Genomic DNA, 10,000 nt, shown 5'->3' on the forward strand with positions numbered 1-10,000 from the left:
CTCAATAAAAACCAAGAAACAAAAATAATTAAAATTAAATTACAGTTATCGATCGAACGTACGTAATGAAAAATGGAGAGAGAAAAAGAGAGAAAAGAGAGAGAGAGAGAGAGAGAGAGAGAGAGAGAGAGAGAGTGAGAGAGAAATAGCCATAGTCGTTTGAATTTTTTTGATAAAAAGAAGAAAAGAAAAAAGAAAAAAGGAAACAGTAAAACAAATACATTTGATATCGATGAAACGTTCAATCTAGCTAAACGCATATGTGAACGTTGGATCGCGGGTAAACAAACGACGAACTCTGTTCGATCGCGAACACATTTATTTATAGATCGAAGTAGGCTAATATTGGTTTCGTTTGCACCGGAAAACAGGTCGCGTTCGATACATCGTACGTTGGAATGTAATCGAAGAGGAAAAAAAGAAAAAAAAAGAAAAGAAAAATAAAAGAAGAAAAAACTTTACGCTAGTACAACGTGAGATTTTATTATCTTTCCTCAACACATATAACCACCACCACGACCATCCTCCCGTTCCCATTTCGAGTCCACTCCATTTTGTGAATTGCGTTCGTAGTTATTACGTAGGAGAGAGTAGGATTTTTCTTTCTTTCTTCCTTTCTTTTTTTCTTTCTTTCTTTAATCTTTCTTTCTTTCTTTCTTCTTTTTTCTTTTTCATTTTTTTTTTCGACTACGATCATCATAACTTCAATGATAAAAATCCGTGAGAATATAATAGTAACGTTGGCGTATAATCATAGCTACCGTGCTGGGGAAAGTCATTAGCGAGAGCTACGGAGAGCTATCTTCGATGGTAGGTAGGGAGTTTTTGTGAAAAGTGGGACACTCGAAGCAGTACCTATATCCCTCTTCATCTTGCTCACATTCACCATCTTTACGATCATCTGTGCTTTAACGCGAGCTTAAGTGAAGAAGGGAAGATTGACTACTGGGAACTTTAGAGAGAGAGAAAGAGAGAAAGAAAGAAAAAGAGAGAGAGAGAGAGAGAGAGAGAGAAAGAGAGAAAAATGAAAGAGAGAGAGAATGAAAAAGGGAGAGAGCTGCTGAGTTTCCAGTAGCGTATCGATTAGACATCCAGGCCCGGGTTTATCCCAGGCTCTCGATTTCCCATCAATCATCCCAGAACTCCGACAGGAGTTTCGATCGTCAAGGACGTATAGGCAACGTGCTCACTCGGCCAAGGAACACAATTTTCAGCCTTTCTCGAACCACTAAGAATCAACGCAGAAACCGTTCCTCCCTACCCTGGGGTATCGTAAGAGGATATTGTCCTGGACGAAGTGGATGGCTGAGGATAGAAAGAAAAAAAAAAGAGAGAGAGAGGTAAAGAAAAAAAAAAGAAAGAGAGAGAGAGAGAGAGAGAGAGAGAGAGAAAGGTAGAAGGATTCTAATTCAGGGTAGTACCTTTAACACGCCTTCTCTACCTCTTACTCTTCCATCAACTCCAGTCCTCTTCCTCCTACTCCCCGACTCCTTTACCTCTATCTACTTCTACCTCGTACTTTGTAATTCGCGATCGATTAAACGTGCACTGAGTGCAACTCGATGTTACTCGAGCAGTACCAAGCTCGAATATCGATGATAACTTTGCGTTTCTTTTGCATTTTGTTTTGTTTTTTCTTTTCCATTTCTTTGTTTTTTATCTTTTTATGGTACGATCTAAGAATGAAGGATCTCAGTCGTGTACGGGTATACACGTGATATTAGTCTCTCGTTAATATTTTTTTAAAGGAGTAAATATTCGTATAGTTATATCGATTGGTCAGCAATTTATTATTATTAATTTCTTCAAAGTAAATAATATCGAAATCGATTCATTATAATTCGTGGAAGACGAGTGGTATTGTTATAAATCAATTCTCAATATAACTTATACAATTTCTATTTTTCTTTTCTTTCTCTTTTTTTTTTTTTTAACGTCTACATAAAAATTATATAACGCAAAACTCATAATGCGTGTAACTACGTCATATTACGTATAACTTTTATACGTACATACCTGTTAGTGAAACATTAATCTTTCGATGCGAAACTAACAACTAACAATTAATTTTGTAACGATGTAATGAATTAAGATTTGAAAAGTACAAGTGGGATTAAGAGCGTCACGATATTCGTATCAAAAGTTCAAACAAATTCGTTATTATATTTCTGTTATAATTTTTTAAACGTGCTTGTTAAACGTATTTCTCTCTCAAAAAAAAGAAAAATATATATATATATATATATATTTCGTAAAATGGATATATTTCTCTTTTACGCAGATAAAATAGACTTGTGAAAAAGTTGGTACATGTCTGAAAGTTTCTCAAGGAACATCGACTCGTTTTATGGGAGCCCTTGATTCCTCTCGCTCGTGAAGATCGACACGTGACTCGCATACGAAATGATCCTTCCGAATTCACGATAGGTAGGTACTTATCCTTCAGCGTAGACTGAATTTTCTATTTTTGGATCGAATCTTCTCGAAATCGTCCCTGTTCACCATAAAATTCATGAATTAACAAATACGCATTATATCGACGCTTAATAATAATAGCATAATCGATTTTACGTTATTAAAAAAAGCTTTCCTTTTCATTAATCCTGTTCTATCATATAGGATAAAAATTATATATTTAATATATATATAAAATATAATTTGAAAAAAATCTGATTTTGTATGTGAAATTAATTTCTGACATGTGAATTCGAAATTAATTTCTGACAATTAATCATGAAAATCATGTAATAAATGATTTAACTATAATGAATGTTTATAAACATAGTTCAAAAAAAGTATGTAACATTATTACATTAAACATTATTTTAATTTTGCATAAAATAAGTTATATTATTAAAAACATAGTATAGTTTAAGAATTAAATTATTATTGTTATTTTATAATAATTATTATTAATATAAACATTAACAAATTATTGTTGTTATTTCAATAATTATCGAATAGCCATTATATAATTTTGGAACAATTAAAAGAAATAGAAAATTAAAAATTACGTGTAGTATAATATAATATAATATAATCAACGAAATTAATAATTATATAATAAATATAATGAAAATAATGCATTAGCTCAATTACTCGTTTATTTTAATTATGACGTGTCAGAAACTTGTTGTGAAAATTGCTAGCGAATTGTAAATATGGTAACAAGTGTTACGCACAATGTGTAATTACGTTTTCTCACGTTATAAATATTAAATACATTACATCGTTAAATCAATATAAATATTAAACGATAAAAGTTATACAACAAGAAGACAAATAAGTCTGATTGATAAAATAAAAAGCATACAAATTTTAAACGAAATATTAGAAATATTCTATAATTCTCTATATAATATTTCGATTTTCTTTTTTTTTTTATTTAGTTATTAAATGAATTATTTTAACAAAGCAAAATAACTATAAGAACATAGGCAAATCCATAAATATTTGATAAGTTTTATGTCTAAAATAATATAAGTATATATTTTAATTTTTAAAAAGAGAAAGAAAGAAAAAAAGATAGTTTATCGACTTTACTGTAACTTTTTCACATAAGTATCTATATTGTTAATTTTATATATACTGTTATTAATTTGCGTAAATAATATTTTGTAATACTTGTGACGGACACCAGAATAAAAAATTAAAAAGCATGTTTCTCCTTTGAATAATCGAAATAATTACAAAATTAAATTTGTTACCATTTTTGTCAGATTTTCTCTCTACGCGAACAGGATAATATGAGATAGGTGTGAAAAATCCTTTACCGATGTGAAATTAACAGGCGCAATATTATTTACTGTCGACGTATGTATAACAAATATATTTCAATTTCGTAATTTAATTTAATTAATATCCAAATAAACGCGACCATTTTCGAACAATATTTGAACGATTTTATTGTCAACGTTTACGTTTAATGAATCGATCAAACGAATTTGCAAATTTCAATGATTGAAAGGAAAGTGATTGGAAGCGATAGTCAAATAAAAAAAAAAAAAAAACAAGAAAAAAAAGGAAAAAGATAAAACGAAGAAAAAAATCAATAGACTTAAATAAGGACAGAAAATGATATTTTGTAATTTGACTATGTATAATAAAATAAGCCTTATAAACGTAATTAGATTATATGTAATCAAACACGATTTACACGTCACCTTTCAAGGGGATCTATCGATCGATTCAACGAAATCGATAATTTTAAATGGTGAATCATTAAATGAGCCGAAAACTAATCCGATCTAGTTCAACCTTAGGTTCTCTTGAGCTTGTACAGTCATTTTCCGATACATATATTTGGAATTAGGGTCGTTACGCTTTATTTGGTTAATCTCCCCCCTTAAAACGGGATAACCTAACCCTCCTTGTCATGGCTGGAGGGTGCGTTCTCATGCGACTCGCATTTTCGTTATTTGACGCTGGTACGAGCCGATAACGATAAAAATCGTTCGTAGATGTGAGTTTAAACAATTTTGTACGGTATCAAGATTACCCAAGAAATCAACGTGAAATCGTTATAAAATCAACGTTGCAAAAGACATTCCCGGTTCTTATCTCCCTTCCTATATTCAAATTTATATTCTCTGAATCGTATTTGCGATCTTTCAAAGAACTATTTTTTTTTGAGAAAGAATCCTCAAATAAAATCGATTAAAAAATTCTCTTCTAAAACGAGCATTAGAAACATTATTTTTTAAGTATATGTATTAACTATAAAATTGTATATACCTGTGTATGTCTATATAAACAATTTCTTCTACACGTAATCTCATGTCATCAACGTGTTTATGTTTATAGAATAATAATGTTTATAAATTATGTTTATAAAGTATATTTGTTAATAATAAAATTGCATGTATATTTATATTTATTCAAAAATATTTATTAATAAACGTAACTAAATCAGCATTTAGATGTAATTTAGATATAACTAATCTCTAATATCATAAATATTTCATTCGTATGTTTAATACTTGTAACGTTATTGGATAATATTCTAGTGAGTTTGATCGTCAAATAAATTTCTATCCAATTATAGTCAAACAAATCTCACGGTTTTTTTTTTTTTCAACTTAAACATGGAAGAGATTTGAGAGATATATTTCTTAGTCGTGTAACGAGAAAGAATATAAACTTTTCCCGGAAAGTTTGAGTGTCCAGGAAAGACTAGATAGATTCTCGACGAAGCTGCCACGCGTTAAGGTCAACTATAGTGAACTTTGAAGAGACGTGTGCAATACACGAAAGAGGATAAATAAGGGTGGTAAATACAAAGATATCGTGGGGAACGAGAGCTCGTACTTACTTATCAAATAGATGCAATTGGAACATACTTCTCGGAGGGGGATCTAAGTTTAAAAAAAAACCGATTCGATAGGTTCGAATCCTTCGGATTTAACGACCGTAATAACATCGTAATTTCTGATTGGTACCGATATGCAAATAAACGTCAGAACGAAAGAAATAGAGAATGAAAGAAAGAAAAAAAGAAAAAAAAAGACAATAAGAAAGAAGAAAACGGGAGAAGACTCAAGAGACTGTTAACGAGATCATAAAAATTTCAATTGATTGACATTTAAACAAAGTAACGGAGTTTAACTGAATAATTTTCGTTTATATTTAAACAATAGTAAAAATCGTTGATTGATCGTCGATAATTTAAGAAAAAAGAAACAGAAAGAGAAAGAGAAGAAAGTAAAAAAAAATCCTTGTACGATATAAATCTGAAAATTGGTTGGCAGGGGAGGGTGGGGGTGAAGAAGAGGACAGTTAAAAATCGTCATAAAGTCGCGTAAGAAAATTTTAACGAACACGAATGACTTATAGGTACACATATATCGTTTCGAAAAGAAGAGGAAGGGTGAAAGGAGGGTAAAAGAAAATACAGAGATATACAAGTTGTTAATTATTCATAACGATGTCCGTGCCCTTATGTTTCGACTACGATTAAGCTCTGTTTCAGGAGGGACAGGATATCTTTCTTGCCGCGTTGCGAATACTGCGTTACTTGCGAGTAAATTCGCTTTAAATTAATGAGGTACCCAGTTAAACGAGCGAGAGATGCTCTTCCGTCAAACGTAATTGCCCGCAGGAGCGCCGTTTCGACGCTCGTACATACTTGCATGCTTGTCGATGAAATTTCCGCGTGGACCTACGGGAAACGAAAGATTAAAAGAAAAAGAAGAAAAAGATATGAGAAAATTCAACGAGAGAAAGAGAGAGAAAAACAGAGAGAGAGAGAGAGAGAGAGAGAGAGAGAGAGAGAGAGAGAGAAAGAGACAAAACACAAACATATATATATATACAGAAAAAAAAGGAATAAAAATTTCGCAAAGCAAAAACAAGAAAAACAACAGCAGTAATAGCAGCAGTAACAGTAACAGTAGCAGCAATAATAACAGCACCAACGACTGATTCGTCGAGACTACATCGTAAATTCTAAACAACGTTCTTCCATATGTGTCGACTGTGTCCTTGGATGAAAGAAAAGATGACTGAATACTTGGACGTCTATGCGAAAGAAGGAAAGAAAGAGAAAGAAGACATGACGCAAACATTGTATGCTAATATATACCAATTGGGGCCTATATATGTTGCCGTATGTTCGTATTAGTGAACGAGAGAAGAAGTCGGGTTTGCGTGTGGTGTACCTCTGGTGTATCCATTTTCGTAGCGGATGAACTCTGCGAGCTCTATCGATCGGCGCTCCGGTATCGTAAGTAAGAGCGCGAAGGACTTGCGCCGATCGAACGACTAAATTATTTTCCTCTTCTTTCCTGGTCTTAAAGTCTTCAGTAAAAGGTAATAAATTGTTTTATGTGTTTTTAATAATAATAATAATAATAATAATAATAATAATAATAATAATAATAATAATAATAATAATAATAATAATAATAATAATAATAATAATAATGATAATGATAATAAAAACATTTTCAATAATAACAACTGTCACGTTTGACGGTATTAATTAATTTTTACAAAATAGCGAATTAATTAATTCGTAAGATGTTCTACGTCGTCGTTGTCTCTCTCTCTCTCTCTCTCTCTCTCTCTCTCGTATGATATTTCGTGAAATATAATTCGTGATATTAACACTCGTATATCCTCGCCGTTTGAACTTTCAACGTTTCTAAATCTCGAATAATCGTTATTTCAGTTGCTCGACGATCAAAGATAGCTAATGATAATAGAAAAATAAAGATAATAGAAAAATAATGACAAGATCATTAGATTAAGTTTCAATGAAAACATTCTGTAAGACCATTCAAATAAATTGTTTTTTTTTCTTTTTTTTTGAAGACATGTTAACATTAAATCTTCACCTCTAGTTCTTTGAAATAAGAATCAAGGAGAATTGGGAGGGAAAGATATAGAACGCGGAAAAGGACAGTTATTGGATACCCAGAAAGTGATAACATCGCAAGGACGATGATGTTTTCGTTTCAGTGGCCACCGACAGTTATGGAACATCCCTCTATCCAACTCGGAGGCACACGAAGGCACACAGAGAGAAAACAGAGAGACGAGGGACGCTCTCGGTATGGATCAATATTACAGGTAGCTTTAACTTCCCCGCGACACCCTCCTCTCCAACTCACTATCCTCCTCCTCTTCCTCCTCCTCCTCAAACCCCCCTGTGAACCACCACGTCTGCTATTCGCCTGCGTTGCATGTAGGAAAGGTACGCAACACGTATCTATCTATATATATGTATATATATATATATATATATATATATATATATATATATTTATAATCTGTGTGTGTCTATGCATGTGTTATGTCGTATACACGAGCTCAGAAGTTTTCATTTCTGTTAGGTGAGTTTCCAACCTGGTTTTTCATACCCTTGTTTCGTGGCACTTGAAACGAAAGTATATCTACCTTTTAATGATTATGAATATTTTCTCATTTGGAGAATAACGAATGGCTAACGTTTTAAAGTATATCTGATATAACATCGTACGAGGAAGATAGGCGAATGTATAATGAAATTTTTTGTTTCGCCTGTACCGACAACGATGACGACGACGACGACGACGTGGTGGTAAAGCGAAGCAGGTAGCGCTGATATAGGCTCTCTTTCGATAACGCGTAGGCGTATATCGCGAGCAAACCTCTGATAGTATAAATGCGTACAACCTGTATGCAAGTTACACATGTCCTCGAGCACATGCCTTCTTTGCTATGTTATACCATGTTGTTCCAAGACGACTTTCTTTATGGTGATCGAATTACAAAACGACGTTTGTCATTCCTCTCCATTCATCGTCCATAGTTCTTTCTTCTTCAAAGTAACTACCATTGTTTTATAAATACCTTGTTTTATGGCTAAACACGATCGACGACGATAGAAAACGATTTGTTTCTAATTCTAAATAGATTTATATGCGATTAACTTTATTTTTCGTATTTACATTTTCATTCGATTATATACCGGCAAGAATGGAGAAGAAGAAGAAGAAGAAAAAAGAACAAGAAATTTATATATCGAAATCTTTCGAAAGACAATTTCACTCGTACTAATTCGCACTTATGAGCGATATATATATATATATATATATATATATATATTTTTTTTTTTTTCGTTCGCTTCGTTTATAGATATTAAGTTTATAGTTTTAATCAAACTCTTTCTTAATTTTGTCAAATTAAAAGAAATAAAAAAAAAAAAAGAAATGGATAGGAATATCTTACTTCTGATTTTGACAAAATAATTTGCGACAAAAATATGTTAACTATAAAATATGTAAAATATGAGATGTATATACTATACTCTGTACACGACATGTTCCGATTTATACGAATTAAGAGCTATCATCGTTGCAATTAAAGATTTTCCATTTAATTTTGTTCCTTTACGGATATTGAAAAAAGAAAGAAAAATGTCTGGCGGCGATCGGAAGAGAAGAGAGATGGGGAGAGGGAGAGCGGGAGAAAGAGAGAGCGGGAGAGAGAGAGAGAGAGAGAGAGAGAGGGTTGGGGAGTAAAAAGAAAGACAACAAAAATAAAAAAATAAATTAATAAATAAAAAGTTGACACCTGATCGAATAGTAAGGATGAACGGATGGATAGTTACACGAGTTTACGATCGAAATAAAAGTGAAGAGAATGAAGTAACTCGACGGAGGAAAATCGCAGAAACCACTCGTCAACGTCGGGGATTCTGGCGACGAAGATTAATGGATGGCGAGTTAACCGTGAAAAGAGGTGCTGCCGTATCGAAGAATAAGGACATGAATGGACTAGGGTGAAATAAATCGTTGCCGTCTTGTTGCATGAGAGAGAGAGAGAGACAAAGTTTGCGTCAAGTTAGAGTTCACGAGTGGTCCCTACTGTTTAATTTCTCCTTATCTCCGACGTAGATATGAGAGAGAGAGAGAGAGAGAGAGAGAGAGAAAAGAAAGAAACGGAATCGAATAAATTACATATACTGTTGAGTTCGACGATGCAAAAAAAAGCCCTTAATCATTTTTCCTAGCCCTTCCTTTCTTCCTTCCTTCCTTCCTTCCTTCCTTCCTTTCTTTCTTTTTTATTCGCTCTTTCCTTTCCAAATTCGTCATGATTCACGTGTGACATTCGTCACTACGCAACCCAGGAATTTATAAAAAATTGCGAACGTCTGCGAAGGATATAATACTGTTACGAAGGGTCGAAATTGGATCGGATTATGTTAACCTAGCGAAAGAGAAAACGATAGTTTTTTTCCTTTTCTGTTTTTTGGCATAAGACGTACAACCGACCTTTTTTACTTTTTTTTTCCCCATTCTAATAATTCGTCAGAACTATACCGACTTTATTTATTTCCAATCATATTTAAATATTTATCACTGGGAAGGAATTATTACAAAGTCGTTATTAAAGACATAATATAAATATACATAGGTGACGCGTAGGATGATACGTAGGCTGACACGGGCAACGAACCTTTTATTCTGTTGTATTATATTTTATTCTTTTTTTTTAGGTCATTGTATAATCATATAAT

The 10,000-nt window shown here is 32.6% G+C and overlaps 1 protein-coding gene and 1 long non-coding RNA gene across 3 annotated transcripts in view; one reads left to right on the forward strand and one right to left on the reverse strand.

Moving 5' to 3' along the window:
* The window catches only part of LOC124950500 (cytoplasmic polyadenylation element-binding protein 2), a 125,590-nt gene that overhangs the window by 16,570 nt on the left and 99,020 nt on the right, over positions 1 to 10,000 (reverse strand). The gene's annotated exons all lie outside the window — the stretch shown is intronic.
* On the forward strand, positions 6,311 to 9,801 carry LOC124950504. The gene is made up of 3 exons (XR_007101387.1): positions 6,311 to 6,807; positions 7,459 to 7,569; positions 9,067 to 9,801. It is a non-coding gene; the product is annotated as an uncharacterized LOC124950504 (long non-coding RNA).

This window comes from Vespa velutina, chromosome 7 (genome assembly GCF_912470025.1).
Source record: "Vespa velutina chromosome 7, iVesVel2.1, whole genome shotgun sequence".
In the NCBI taxonomy this organism is placed as follows: Eukaryota; Metazoa; Arthropoda; class Insecta; order Hymenoptera; family Vespidae; genus Vespa; species Vespa velutina.